The sequence below is a fragment of the Lepidochelys olivacea genome, assembly GCF_965140295.1.
Source record: "Lepidochelys olivacea isolate rLepOli2 genome assembly, chromosome: 7".
Taxonomy (NCBI): Eukaryota; Metazoa; Chordata; order Testudines; family Cheloniidae; genus Lepidochelys; species Lepidochelys olivacea.
Genome location: NC_140417.1, coordinates 50,703,058 through 50,718,210, shown reverse-complemented (window position 1 = coordinate 50,718,210; position 15,153 = coordinate 50,703,058). Strand labels below are relative to the sequence as shown.

The 15,153-nt window shown below is 47.0% G+C and overlaps 1 protein-coding gene across 1 annotated transcript in view; it reads right to left on the bottom strand.

Annotated features, from left to right (window-relative positions):
- The window catches only part of BSN (bassoon presynaptic cytomatrix protein), a 464,875-nt gene that overhangs the window by 113,514 nt on the left and 336,208 nt on the right, over nucleotides 1-15,153 (bottom strand). The gene's annotated exons all lie outside the window — the stretch shown is intronic.

Here is a 15,153-nt window from a genome sequence, read left to right as displayed (position 1 = left end):
GTGACACTGCATCTCTCCTGCTCTCAGGTCTGAGGGCTTCTGACTCAGAGCGCCCTAGGGAGCAGGCTTTGTAAAGAAAAAGGTTAAAGTAGATGCAGCGTCTGAAGACGTTTGAGATATGTGAGGCCTGCACACAGTGGAGGGCCACAGCCCCGCTGAGCTCTGTGGAGACAAGGCAGGACTACAGGTAGCTCACACAGGCTTCCCATTCAGTCAGCCACTGTAGCAGAGCCAGTGCTTCCTAGCCTGTGAGATCTGATGAGGTCATAACCCTCGTATGTTTCATACGCACACAACGGGGCCTCATCTCCTCAGCCTTGGTATTACTCCTAACGGGGCCAGGGCCTGCTCATTATCATAGTACAGAGGTGGGCAAACTATGGCCCACGGGCCACATTTGGCCGTGGGACCGTCCTGTCTAGCCCCTGAGCTCTCAGCTGGGGAGGCTAGTCTCCAGCCCCTCCCCCGCTGTCTGCCCTCCCCCACAGCCCACCTCCCAGGCTTTCCAATAAGCCAGTCCTGCCACTCTCAGCGGCATGGTAAGGGGGTGGGGGGGGTTGGATAAGGGGCAGGAGGTCCTGGGGGGTAGTCAGGGGACGGGGGTGGTTGGATAGGGTGGAGGTTCGGGGGGGTTGGATAGGGGGTGGGATCCTGGTGGGGGGAGGTTAGGGACGGGGGTCCCAGGAGGGGGCGGTCAGGGGACAGGGTGGGTTGGATGGGTCAGGGGGCCTGGCAGGGGGCAGGGGGGTGGATGGGGTCAAGGCAGTCAGGGAACAGGGAGCAGGGGAGGTTGGATAGGGGGTGGGGTCCCGGTGGGGGCGGTCAGGGGACAAGGAGCAGGGGGTTGGATGGGTTGGGGATTCTGAGGGGGGCGGGAAGTGGGAGGGGGCGGATAGCGGGTGGGGGCTGTTTGGGGAGGCACAGTCTTCCCTACCTGTCCCTCCATACTATTTCGCAATGCCGATGTGGCCCTCGGGCCAAAAAGTTTGCCCACACCTGTCATAGTAGGAGTTACATAGGAATGCAGGGGAGTTACGCCCCAGTGTTCTGGCTTCACGGAGAGTAAAGTTAACACATGAGGGTCCACACACAACTGGCTTTTGGTGGGGAACAGGCTGCATGTGGAAAGCTAAGAATGAGACCTCAGGAGCACAGCCAATGGGTTGCTACGGGGCTTCCTGTTGTTGAACAGGCTGATTCTAACAAATAAGCAGATACATTTTCCTGCAAGCAGATACATTATCCATTGACCCTTCTGATTTCACACATAGCACCCAGGAGCTTCAGCCCTGCTAACTGCACTACCTGCCTCATTGTGCTGGGCTTTGACTCTGTCACTCAAACCTAACCCGTACCCTAAGGTGAATGTTTGTTTTTCTATGGTGTGGCATTCAGGCAGGCTGGGCCGGCCACCCCTTTCCTTTCCGTCGTTCTTACCCTTCTCCTTTTGGTGGATTGGGGAGCAGAGGGAAGACTGGAAGTTAGCTGTTGAATTCTACATGCTTGGCAGATAGCAGAACCCCAGAGACCTATTTTATTAATTTACTGACAGGGTTCCACGGTCGGAGAATTTTTCACCTCCGTATAGTTCTCAGAATGTTTCCATGATACAAAAGAGTGATTTTCTCTGTCTATATTGAAATGCTAAACATTTGTAATATCTTCTGAAAAGCAGAGAGTAAAATCTAAAGCCTTTCCTACCCTGGGATTCTCAAACCTGCCGAGCGTACAAAGCAAAGCCATCTTCACTATCATCTTGTTCTTGTGAGGAAAGGAAAAGGCACAGTTAAAATGCCACAAGCCCATCTCATGGACTATAATTAACGTAGCAGGCTGTTTCCTTTATTCAGGTCAGTGCTGAGGCTTAGCCCAAATGTCCTAATGCAGGAAAACAGGAACACATGAGAGAGCACAGGTGACTGGGAAGAAGCACAAAACCCAGCCAAATATGCCAGGCACAGAGCAGCATTAACTGAGTACCTTCAACACCAAAATCTGCACAACCTGCCCTTGTCTGAACTGGATGCCAGGAGACATTGCCTTCCCTTCCCTTTCGAAAGATGTTGCTTGTTCCTTATTGTGGAGGATGGGGAATGCTCCTTGCCAGATGGGAACAGGAGTAGCAATGGGCTTCAGCACCATGTATTTGGCAATGGGAACCAGCAGCCCAGCAAGCACCGTGGTGCTCTTTAGTGGCAATGTGGAGAAAGACTGTTTCCTGCTGACACATTATAGTGGAGTGGCAGCTCTGCTACAGTTCAGGTTGAGATCAGCATTCTGTTTAAAGTTTGACTCTTCTAAGTGCTCTAAAATCCATACAGTCAATCAGATTGAGTTGAACTTTGGTGTGCCTTGTTGGAGCATGGGGAATGGCCAGTGACCCAAATTTGGGGAAATTTGACCATGGGGTCCCGAGAAACCACCCTTGGGGAAAAAACAGTTTCTCTTAAAGTTGACACGTTCTGGCAGAGCTGAGATCAAAGCAGGGCTCAAATCAGCACACCATGTTGTCCAGCACTCAAGGGCCACCCTGACAGAGAGCCTGGCACCCACCAGCCCTTTGGGGTACAATGCAAATATCTTGTTCAATATCTTCATAAATGATCTGGAGGATGGTGTGGATTGCACCCTCAGCAAGTTTGCAGATGACACTAAACTGGGAGGAGTGGTAGATACGCTGGAGGGTAGGGATAGGATACAGAGGGACTTAGACAAATTGGAGGATTGGGCCAAAAGAAATCTGATGAGGTTCAACAAGGACAAGTGCAGAGTCCTGCACTTAGGACGGAAGAATCCAATGCACCGCTACAGACTAGGGACCGAATTGCTCGGCAGCAGTTCTGCAGAAAAGGACCTAGGGGTTACAGTGGACGAGAAGTTGGATATGAGTCAACAGTGTGCCCTTGTTGCCAAGAAGGCCAATGGCATTTTGGGATGTATAAGTAATCCCTGTTGAGGTTACAGGGACAAACCATCCCAATGAGTCGAAAGAATAGTAAATATGGCAGGCGACCAGCTTGGCTTAATGGTGAAATCCTAGCGGATCTTAAACATAAAAAAGAAGCTTACAAGAAGTGGAAGGTTGGACATATGACCAGGGAAGAGTATAAAAATATTGCTCGGGCATGTAGGAATGTTATCAGGAGGGCCAAATCGCACCTGGAGCTGCAGCTAGCCAGAGATGTCAAGAGTAACAAGAAGGGTTTCTTCAGGTATGTTGGCAACAAGAAGAAAGCCAAGGAATGTGTGGGCCCCTTACTGAATGAGGGAGGCAACCTAGTGACAGAGGATGTGGAAAAAGCTAATGTACTCAATGCTTTTTTTGCCTCTGTTTTCACTAACAAGGTCAGCTCCCAGACTGCTGCGCTGGGCATCACAAAATGGGGAAGAGATGGCCAGCCCTCTGTGGAGATAGAGGTGGTTAGGGACTATTTCGAAAAGCTGGACGTGCACAAGTCCATGGGGCCGGATGAGTTGCATCCGAGAGTACTGAAGGAATTGGCGGCTGTGATTGCAGAGCCACTGGCCATTATCTTTGAAAACTCGTGGCGAACCGGGGAAGTCCCGGATGACTGGAAAAAGGCTAATGTAGTGCCAATCTTTAAAAAAGGGAAGAAGGAGGATCCTGGGAACTACAGGCCAGTCAGCCTCACTTCAGGCCCTGGAAAAATCATGGAGCAGGTCCTCAAAGAATCAATCCTGAAGCACTTGCATGAGAGGAAAGTGATCAGGAACAGCCAGCATGGATTCACCAAGGGAAGGTCATGCCTGACTAATCTAATCGCCTTTTATGATGAGATTACTGGTTCTGTGGATGAAGGGAAAGCAGTGGATGTATTGTTTCTTGACTTTAGCAAAGCTTTTGACACGGTCTCCCACAGTATTCTTGTCAGCAAGTTAAGGAAGTATGGGCTGGATGAATGCACTACAAGGTGGGTAGAAAGCTGGCTAGATTGTCGGGCTCAACGGGTAGTGATCAATGGCTCCATATCTAGTTGGCAGCCGGTATCAAGTGGAGTACCCCAAGGGTCGGTCCTGGGGCTGGTTTTGTTCAATATCTTCATAAATGATCTGGAGGATGGTGTGGATTGCACTCTCAGCAAATTTGCGGATGATACTAAACTGGGAGGAGTGGTAGATACGCTGGAGGGGAGGGATAGGATACAGAAAGACCTAGACAAATTGGAGGATTGGGCCAAAAGAAATCTGATGAGGTTCAATAAGGATAAGTGCAGGGTCCTGCACTTAGGACGGAAGAACCCAATGCACAGCTACAGACTAGGGACCGAATGGTTAGGCAGCAGTTCTGCGGAAAAGGACCTAGGGGTTACAGTGGACGAGAAGCTGGATATGAGTCAGCAGTGTGCCCCTGTTGCCAAGAAGGCCAATGGCATTTTGGGATGTATAAGTAGGGGCATAGCGAGCAGATCGAGGGACGTGATCGTTCCCCTCTATTCGACATTGGTGAGGCCTCATCTGGAGTACTGTGTCCAGTTTTGGGCCCCACACTTCAAGAAGGATGTGGATAAATTGGAGAGAGTCCAGCGAAGGGCAACAAAAATGATTAGGGGACTGGAACACATGAGTTATGAGGAGAGGCTGAGGGAGCTGGGATTGTTTAGCCTGCAGAAGAGAAGAATGAGGGGGGATTTGATAGCTGCTTTCAACTACCTGAAAGGGGGTTCCAAAGAGGATGGCTCTAGACTGTTCTCAATGGTAGCAGATGACAGAACGAGGAGTAATGGTCTCAAGTTGCAGTGGGGGAGGTTTAGATTGGATATTAGGAAAAACTTTTTCACTAAGAGGGTGGTGAAATACTGGAATGCGTTACCTAGGGAGGTGGTAGAATCTCCTTCCTTAGAGGTTTTTAAGGTCAGGCTTGACAAAGCCCTGGCTGGGATGATTTAACTGGGAATTGGTCCTGCTTTGAGCAGGGGGTTGGACTAGATGACCTTCTGGGGTCCCTTCCAACCCTGATATTCTATGATTCTATGATAGTCTATGATTCTAAGACCATCACATGTAGATGAATGGGCCAGCCCACTTTACACCTCTTGGAGCTTCCTATGCTGAGTACGTGGTGGTGGTGGTGGTGGAGGAATGTGCAGGGAAACTCAGGCTGGCCAAGCAGTGCACAGGATACAGCTCCTTTGCAGAAAATGGTGGTGGGTCTTCAAAGAGCCCTGGGGTTCTCCTGTCATCGACTGCAGAAAGTCAGATTCCAAGGCTGGGTCCAGTTGGACACCCTGTGTACACTTCCACATAGCCACATCAGAGACACTCCCCCTCCCTGGAGAAACTAGCTTGGTCAGGGGAGGCTGGACTGGAAGGGACGGGGAGGGGAGAAGGGGATAGGCCATGGTTGTTAGTCCATTTGGCCTGAAGGCTATGTGCAAAGGCCACAATGACCACCAACTCATACCAGCACTGTTGTTTCTGTTAAAACAACTTAGAAAATTAGATGGGAAGACCCCCCTACTGCAGGGCTAAGGTTTCCTGGGATCTGCTTGTGTCCTTCAGCAAAACACAAACTTCAGAGGACCAGGAACTATGGGGTCAAGGTACATGCCCACACAGCCTTAACTCACCCTGTGGAACGGCACCTCATACACCCATAATGCACTCATTCACACTCTGCTTTTTCAGTGCAAAGGAAAGGTGCAATGTGCCCTACCTCAGACACTGCGCTGCCTCAGAACCCCAGCCCAGAACCACACTGGAGAAATTTAACAACCTCTCCATACTCACTGGCTACCATTTCAACCTAGCCCTCAGTAAGACAGCAGTAAGCTGCAGACTGCCCTCCTACCCCGCCCCACTGCTGACAGTGTAGCTCAGGGTAAAGTTTTTGCCTGCAGTAGGAGAGAGTTTTATGCTGGGACCCCTGAGGGAAAGGGTAAGGTCTCAGGAACTGCTCAGAGAATGGGAGAGAGTCTCCTTGATTCTTCTGCAGCTGGGGGAAGCCACATGCTTCCAGGTGGGAGGGTGGTTGAGACCAACTCCTGCACTGCAGCTGGAGGCAACACCACATCAGGAAGGGATGGGGGTGTAATGCCTGCCAGGGAGAGAACTGTCCAGGTTGTTAGCTGCCAGCAGGTTGCAACTGAACCAAAGGCAAAACCAACTCTGGGGAGCAAAGAGAAATGTGTCCCAGAGAGCCCAGAGAAGGGGCATGGAATCACAGAAACTACTGAGGTGGATGAGGATTCCTATGACTCTAACACAGGGAAGCAGGGTGCTTCCAAGTGCGGGTGGGGAGTTGACACTAGTTCCTTTCCAGCAGAAAGCAATGTGCCCTCAGGTGCTGGGGCAGGAGAGGTGTTATCAGTGATTAAGGAAACTGTCCCATTTGTTAGCTGGCAAAGTTCTGCAGATGAACAAGAGACAGAACCCTTCCTAGGGAGCACAGAGAAATGTGTCTTAGGTTGTGGCCCAGAGGAGGAAACTGGTGAAGGAATAGTGGGGGTACAGGAATGTCTCCTCAATGGTCACTTGGGGCAGGATACCCAGGAAGATGGCAGTGTCAGTATATGTGCACCCAGGCACTCAGTCTGTGACCCAGGTTTTGAGAAGGAACTGTGTAACTGACCTCCTGGAGGGGAGCAGTCACACAGCTGACTTCTCAGGGACAGAGAAAGAGATGGTGGAGGGTACCCCAATCCAGGTCCCAATTTTTCAGGATGCTATTTCTGATACATTTTTGAAAAGTAATCATGTCTCTTTAAATAAGATGCAGTTCCAATGCCTGTGATAACAGAGGAGTTGGGAGCAGGAAATTGCCAGGTGGTAGTTTGCCAGAATACAAATGACCCAACTAACAGAGAAGGGGGTGTTTTCCCCCAGACCAGTGAAACAGAGAGCAGTTATGGGAAAGCTGCTGGGAAAAGCTGAATCTGATCAAAGGGTAAACACACCTAGTCCAGAGAGCACAGACCTCTAGGGGGCAGGGAAGGACTCAGTGCTGGGAGGGGAAAACACAGGGTAACCCCAAAAGGGGAGCTGGACTTTCTGCATATGTACAGTCCTGAAGTTGGGAGACTGCTCCCCAAAGGGCAAACCAATGTACAGGATCCCCCTGAACACCTATCTTGCCAGACCCTGAGGCACCAAAATTCTAAAAACATGATTAAATTAAGAGCTCACCCAAAGGGAAAGACTGGAGGGAAAGAAAAGCCAGTGACTAATTACATGGGAGACAGTCAAAGGACACCATGGGTAATGAACAAACTAACCTCAAACTATACTATCTAAACAGAGGGTGTGGTATCATAAAGATACTTGTAAACACCCATCTGTGATACAAATTTTGGTATTAATGTTAAGTTTTGAGGATAAGAATTTTGACACGGATGTTAAACCTTGTGATAATGCTACTTTTCAATTAATACCTGTAAACAGGGTTAAAGCTTATCACAGCACAGTAAACATAAAAAACCTGGTTTGCTGTGTGTGAATGGAGAAACTGAGGCACGCTGCCTCATGGCTTAATGGCTGCATGCCAAGAGAACTATAACACAAACTGCCTTGAGCTAGTCAGTGACTAACCTTCTTGCAGTAAACTAAGCAGGGAGGTGTGATGCCCTGTACCTCGGGGGAACACCCTACACCCTCATGTTCATCTTTATAAAATGATTGTGTGGTATCCAATGCAAAATTTGTCATGTTGGGTGTTTTCGGAAGGCTCATGATGCACTGAACATGATTGTTATAGTGATGTTATAGTAATTGTTACAGTAATGTTATAGTAAGGTTATAGGTTATAATTTCATGTATATAGTTATGAGGCTAAAAATATATCCTCATGGCTTAGAGCAGGGGTCTCAAACTTAAATGGCCATGAGGGCCACATGAGGACTAGTGCATTGGCCCGAGGGCCGCATCACTGACACCTCCCATTGCTGCCCCCGGCCCCACCCCCACACCACCCCTTCCATGAGGCCCCGCCCTGGCCCACCTCTTCCCACCCCTTCCCTGCCCCATTCCAACCCCTTCCCCGAAGTTTGTTTATTCTACCTGAAGCAGTGCGCTTGGTTTGAAGCATGTCAGAGACTCCTTTTGGGATAACAAGCCTGGTACATATTAATTTCTTTGTTAAATTGACGAACTTATATAAGCTTATATATATAAGTGTCCAGCGGGCATAACTGGACACTGCAAGACAAAGGTTCCTAGGGTTGTGTCTGGGACCGGAGATATTGGCTAGTGTCATTCGGTTGCAAGTAGCTGGGAGCAGCTTACAAGCCAGAGGCTGTGTGTGAACAGCTCAGGAGTGGGGGGTTCTCTCAGCAGAGCAGGGTAAGGCTGGGTCCCAGAGTCAAAGATGGGAGTGACCTCACAGATCACCGGTTCAGATAACACCAGAGGGGAATGTCACACATACCTCTCCCCACCTGCCCCACTCTTGCCTTCACCACTCAGTACAGCTGCCCTGCATGCAGATGATTCCTGAGGTAGAGCACATGTTACATGGGTGAGCATCTTTCCTCTGCCTTTCCTGGTTCTCTGAAGTTTGAATTTTGCTGAACTGGATGTTCTGGAAGGACATGAGCTCTCACATGGTAAGTTTTTTGCCATTTAATTACTGTCTCTAGAATAGTCCCAAGAATATGTAGGAATGACCCTTAACCTAACCTGGCCCCAAGCACTGCTCTAGAGATCTGCCAGCAACAATCCCTCAGAGGTACCATCGTAGTACTGGCTGGCCCACTGTAGGAAGACCAGCACGGTTCACTTGCCATTGCTGCACATGACAAGTTTATCTGTGTTGGAATGCTTTTATACAAGCAAAAGAACTCTGAATAGGTCAATTAATGGGGCTTTTCCACCAGTTTCTGCCTGCTTCAGGCAGTATTACGCAGGGAGATGCGGTGGGAGGGTGCATTATTTTAATCTACCCATCACTATGGTATCTAAGTGTTAAAGTCCCAGGTGATATCATCACATGCTAAACAGGTAAGTGTCCTGCAGTGTTTCATACTCAGAAAACAACACACACCATATTCCTTCCATTCCCCCTCAACTGCAACTGGTTTCTATTCAGCTCCTATTCCTCAGGGATTGATATCTGTCCAAATGAGAACTGATTAATTCTAATTCAGCAGAGTACTTCAAAGGAGAGGAGAAATGGCCAATGTGACAGGAGAGGAATGGATTATTTCTACTCTTGTGGCTAAGAGAGATCTGTTTGCTATGCTGCCTGGCCTGGCTGCCTGCAAGGTGCCTTGCGCTTGGTGGCTGACTGCTCGCAGGGTTTGCCTGGGATTCTGGCTGCACAGTCCTGGAGTTTCCATGCTTTCATTCAAGTTAGCAACAGATAGCTCCCAGGAGACTTTCAAGGCTAATCTCTAATCAGCAGGACTCCAAAGGCGGAAGATGAAGGGTTGCAGAGCCCTTGGCTGACAGGGCAGAATGTGGTAAGAGCAGGGAGAGGCCATTTCTGGGAGCAATCTGTGGCTCACTTGTATTTACCCCGATTGGATATGCCCAAGGAAAGCCAGGTCCCTCCGGCATACATTCATGGAGCCAATAAGCTCAGTTACAATGCAGACCTAGGATTTGGTGGTGGACAGAGTCAGTGCACCTGTCTTTCCTCCCTGGGGACTGGGATCAGGTCTCGATAAGGGCACTGAACAGACTCCCCAGACTGTTCCTAGTGGATATTTGTCTGAACCACGGTTCCCCATGTGAGCTGAGAGTCTGTTCAAGAAGAACCTGGTGTGACAGCACTGACACAGAGCACAGGCAGCATTGTAAGGTGATAGGAGGCACTAATCATTGCATTACAAGGTACCAGCTAGCAGAGAAACAACCACATAGTGAACATATTTCTCTTTGCTAGCACAAGACAGAATCTGTTATGCAGAATGCATTACAGGGCAACAAGAACAGAAGGCATTGTATACAGGAGTATACAGGAGTCCCCCAAACAACTGCAAAACACACTGTATTTGGCTTAATAAGGTGCAGTAAAAGCACACTGCCATTGCACATGACTCTATCACACCCCGGCACAGAAACTAGATGGAAGGGCAAGGAGGAGAGAGATTTCAGCAATAGTATGTATACAATGAGTTGTGAGCAGCTGATCTGCCTTATCCCTGATTGCTCTGGCATGGGAGGGCTGACATGGAGGTCGGGCCTCCATTACTCCTGATTGCTGAGGTACAATCTGGACTGCTGAACTGCTGTGTGCCCTCAACCCTACAGCCTGGGGTGCCTCTTACTCTGCTTTGCTGTGAACAGACACTAGCATGTAAAATCATTCCCAGCTGACTACATGAATGCTGTCTCAGCCACCCATGAATTACACACAGGGTGACATCCACATATCCCCAGTCCCAGCCTGACACCCCAGAAATTTACATCTTATACCGCTCAGTAGACCCCTGGACCATATAAGCTCATAGACAGTCTGTCATTCCAACAGTCGGAATGATTATGTACCAGCATTTGTTATCTCAAGTAGAGGTTTCCCAAACACGTCAATCAAAATGAAGCAATAAATCAAGTTTATTAACTAGAAAAAAGTAGATTTTAAGTGACTATTAGGGATATTTAATAATCATTATTAAATATTTAATAATTTTCATGTGGTATTCTGTTGTTTACCAGTGTGATTAAAACTGTGATTAATCACAATTCATTTTTTAATTGCGATTACTTTTTTTGAGTTAATCATGTGAGTTAACTGCAATTAATTGACGGCCCTAAAAGTGATAAATTAAACAGTAAGAAGTCACCAGGATCAGATGGTATTCACGCAAGAGTTCTCAAGGAACTCAAATATGAAATTGCAGAACTATTAACTGTGGTACGTAACCTATCGCTTAGATCAGCCTCTAAAACCAGATGACTGGAGGGCAGCTAATGTAACTTCTATTTTTAAGAAAAGCTCCAGAGGTGATCCTGGCAATTACAGACTGGTAAGCCAAACTTCAACCAAGCAAATTGGTTGAAACTATAGTAAAGCAGGTTTAAAACAAACAAAAGGAAGTATTTCTTCACACAATGCACTGTCATCCCATGGAACTCTTTTGCCAGAGGACATTGTGAAGGCCAAGACTATAATAGGGTTCAAAAAAGAACTAGATAAATTCATGGAGGACAGGTCCATCAATGGCTATTAGCCAGGATAGGCAGGGATAGTGTCCCTAGCCTCTGTTTGTCAGAAGCTGGGAATGAGCAACAGGGGATGGATTGCTTAATGATTACCTGCTCCGTTACTTCCCTCTGGGGCACTTGGCATTGGGGCACCTTTGGTCTGACCCGTTCTTATGTTCTTAAAGAACAGAATTATCAGATACATAGATGAACACGATTTGTTGGGAAAGAGTCAGCTTGGATTTTGTAAAGGGAAATCATGCCTCACCAATCTATTAGAATTCTTGGAGGTGTGAACAAGCACGTAGACAATGGTGATCCAGTGGATATAGTGTAGTTGGACTTTCAGAAAGCCTTTGACAAAGTCCCTCACCAAAGTCTCTTAAGCAAAGTAGCAGTCATGGGATAAGAGGGATCAGTAACTGGTTAAAATAGGAAACAAAGGTTAGAACCAAATCCTCAGTTTTCACATTGGAGAGGGTAAATAGTGAGATACCCCAAGGATCTGTATGTGAGAAGGGGGACAAAATTTGCAGACAAAACAAAGTTACTAGGGCTCTCAAGCGATTAAAAAAACTCTTGATTAATCATGCGTTTAATCACGCTGTTAATAATAGAATAGCATATTTAAAAATATTTTTGGATGTTTTCTTCATTTTCAAATATATTGATTTCAGTTTCAACACAGAATGCAAAGTGTATAGTGCTCACTTTATTTTTATTACAAATATTTGCACTGTAAAATACAAAAGAAATTGTATTTTTCAATTCACCTAATACAAGTGCTGTAGTGCAGTCTCTTTATCATGAAAGTTGAACTTTCAAATGTAGAATTACGTACAAAAAATAACTGCATTTAAAAACAAAATAATGTACAACTTTAGAGTCTACAAGTCCACTCAGTCCTACTTCAGCCAATTGCCCAGACAAACATGTTTGGTTACAATTTGCAGGAGATAATGCTGCTCGCTTCTTGTTTATATCTCCTGAAAGTGAGAACAGGTGCATGGCACTGTTGTAACTGGCATCACAAGATATTTATGTGCCAGATGTGCTGAAGATTCATATGTCCCTTCATGCTTCAACCACCATTCCAGAGGACATGCATCCATGCTGATGATGGGTTCTGCTCGATAATGATCCAAAGCAGCACGGACTAACACATGTTCATTTTCATCATCTGAGTCAGATGACACCAGCAGAAGGTTGATTTTCTTTCTTGGTGGGTCATGTTCTGTAGTTTCCGAATTGGACTGTTGCTCTTTTAAGACTTCTGAAAGTATGCTCCACACCTCATCCCTCTCAGATTTTGGATGGCACTTTAGATTCTTAAACCTTGGGTCAAGTGCTGTAGCTATTTTTAGAAATCTCACATTGGTACCTTCTTTGCATTTTGTCAAGTCTGCAGTGAAAGTTTTTTTCAAATAAACATGTGCTGGGTCATCATCCGAGACTTCTATAACATGAAATATATGGCAGAATGCAGGAAAAACAGAACAGGAGTCATACAATTCTCCCCCAAGGAGTTCAGTCACAAATTTAATTAACACTTTTTTTAACAAACATCATCTGCATGGAAGCATGTCCTCTGGAATGGTGGCTGAAGCATGAAGGGGCATACGGATGTTTGGCATATCTGGCATGTAAATACATTGCAACGCTGGCTACAAAAGTGCCATGCCAATGCCTGTTCTCACTTGCAGGTGACATTGTAAATAAGAAGGATTGTAAATAAGAAATTTATCTCCCGTAAATGTAAACAAACTTGTTTGTCTTAGTGATTGGCTGAACAAAGTGTAAGACTGAGTGGACCTGTAGTTTTACATTGTTTTGTTTTTGAGTGAAGTTATGTAACAAAAAAAATCTGGCTAGATTGTCGGATCAATGGGTAGTGATCAATGGCTTGATGTCTAGTTGGCAGCATCAAGTGGAGTGCCCCAGGAGTCAGTACTGGGGCTGGTTTCGTTCAACATCTTTATTAATGTTCTGGATGATGGGATAGATTGCATCCTCAGCAAGTTTGCAGATAACACTAAACTGGCGGGAGAGGTAGATATGCTAGAGGATAGGGATAAGGTCCAGACAAATTGGAGCATTGGGCCAAAAGAAATCTGATGAGGTTCAACAAGGACAAATGCAGAGTCCTGCACTTAGGACGGAAGAATCCCATGCACCGCTAGCGGCTGGGGACCGAGTGGCTAAGCAGCAGCTCTGCAGAAAAGGACCTGGGGATTACAATGGATGAGAAGCTGGATATGAGTCAGCAGTGTGCCCTTGTTGCCAAGAAGGCTAATAGCATACTGGACTGCATTAGTAGGAGCATTGTCAGCAGATCGAGGGAAGTGATTATTCCCCTCTATTCAGCACTAGTGAGGCCACATCTAGAGTATTGTGTCCAGTTTTGGGCCCCCCACTACAGAAAGGATGAGGACAAATTGGAGAGAGTCCAGTGGAGGGCAACGAAAATGATTAGGGGGCCGGGGCACATGATTTATGAGGAAAGGCTGAGGGAACTGGGCTTGTTTAGTCTGCAGAAGAGAAGAGTGAGGTGGGATTTGATAGCAGCCTTCAACTACCTGAAGGGGGGTTCCAAAGAGGATGGAGCTAGGCTGTTTTCAGTGATGTCAGATGTCAGAACAAGGAGCAATGGTCTTGCAGTGGGGGAGGTCTAGGTTGGATATTAGGAAACACTATTTCACTAGGAGGGTGGTGAAGCAGTGGAATGGGTTACCTTGGGAGGTGGTGGAATCTCCTTTCCTAGAGGTTTTTAAGGCCCAGCTTGACAAAGCCCTGGCTGGGATGATTTAGTTGGGGATTGGTCCTGCTTTGAGCAGGTGGTTGGACTAGATGACCTCCTGAGGTCTCTTCCAACCCTAATCTTCTTTGATTCTATGATAAAGAGATTGCACTACAGTACTTGCATGAGGTAAATTGAAAAATACTATTTCTTTTGTTTATCATTTTACAGTGCAAATATTTGTAATCAAATACAGTAATATAAAGTGAGCATTGTACACTTTGTATTGTGTTGTAATAGAAATCATTATATTTGAAAATGTAGAAAAGCATCCAAAATATTTAAAACATTTCCATTGGTATTCTATTGTTTAACAGTGTGATTAATTTTTTGGGTTAATCCTGTGAATTAACTGTGATTAATCGACAGCCCTAAAAATTACTCAAGATAGTTAAGTCCAAAACAGACTGCAAGAGTTGCAAAAGGATCTCACTAAACTGGGTGACTGGGCAACAAAATGGCAGATAAAATTCAATGTTGTGTGATACAGGACAGCCAGGGAGCAGTGGTAGAGTGCTAAAGGGGAAATATATAAGCCCAAGGCTAATTAAGGCGTGGTTCCCTGTAGACTAGGGAGGGTGGCTACAGGTTAATTGGAGCACCTGCAGTCAATTAAGGCCCTGTCAGGAACCTAATAAAATCCTCTGCTTCAGGCAGTCAGGGAGAAAGAGGAAGGAGAGAGGATTGGAGCTTGGAGGTGTGCTGTGAGACTTGAAAGCTCAGAGAACTGAAGTAAGGGGAGGGAGACTCCCACCCACAGCGTCTAAGGACTGAAGGTATGTACCCCACCCAAGGGGGAAGAGGGTAAGAACCTGCAGGGGTTGAGAAGGGCTGGGGCTCAGATTGAGGAGCATACCCAGACCCCTCCCCCACTTCCCTCCTCTACCATCTTCCCAGGCCACTAGTGGGGACCTCAGCGGCCCAAGAGCAGGGGAAAGGGGTGGCATCTTAGCCCCCTGCCAAGAAAAGCACAGGACTCACCATACTAACATCAGCCATCTTGTCACACGTGGTATCAAGAGTGGGATTGCTGCGCCGTGAACATAATCCAGGGTGGGTCACAACCACCCTGCCCCAAGATGGAGGACCTGGTCAAAGCACTGGTGCAAACCACTGCCACCCAGCAGGAGGCTACCCGGGTCCAGGCACCTGCCCAACAAGAGGCCATGCGGCTGCAGCAAGAGTTCAATCACCTGCTGATGACCCAAGCCACCCAAGATAGGGCCATGCTGCAGGAACTAGTGAACCAGGTGAAG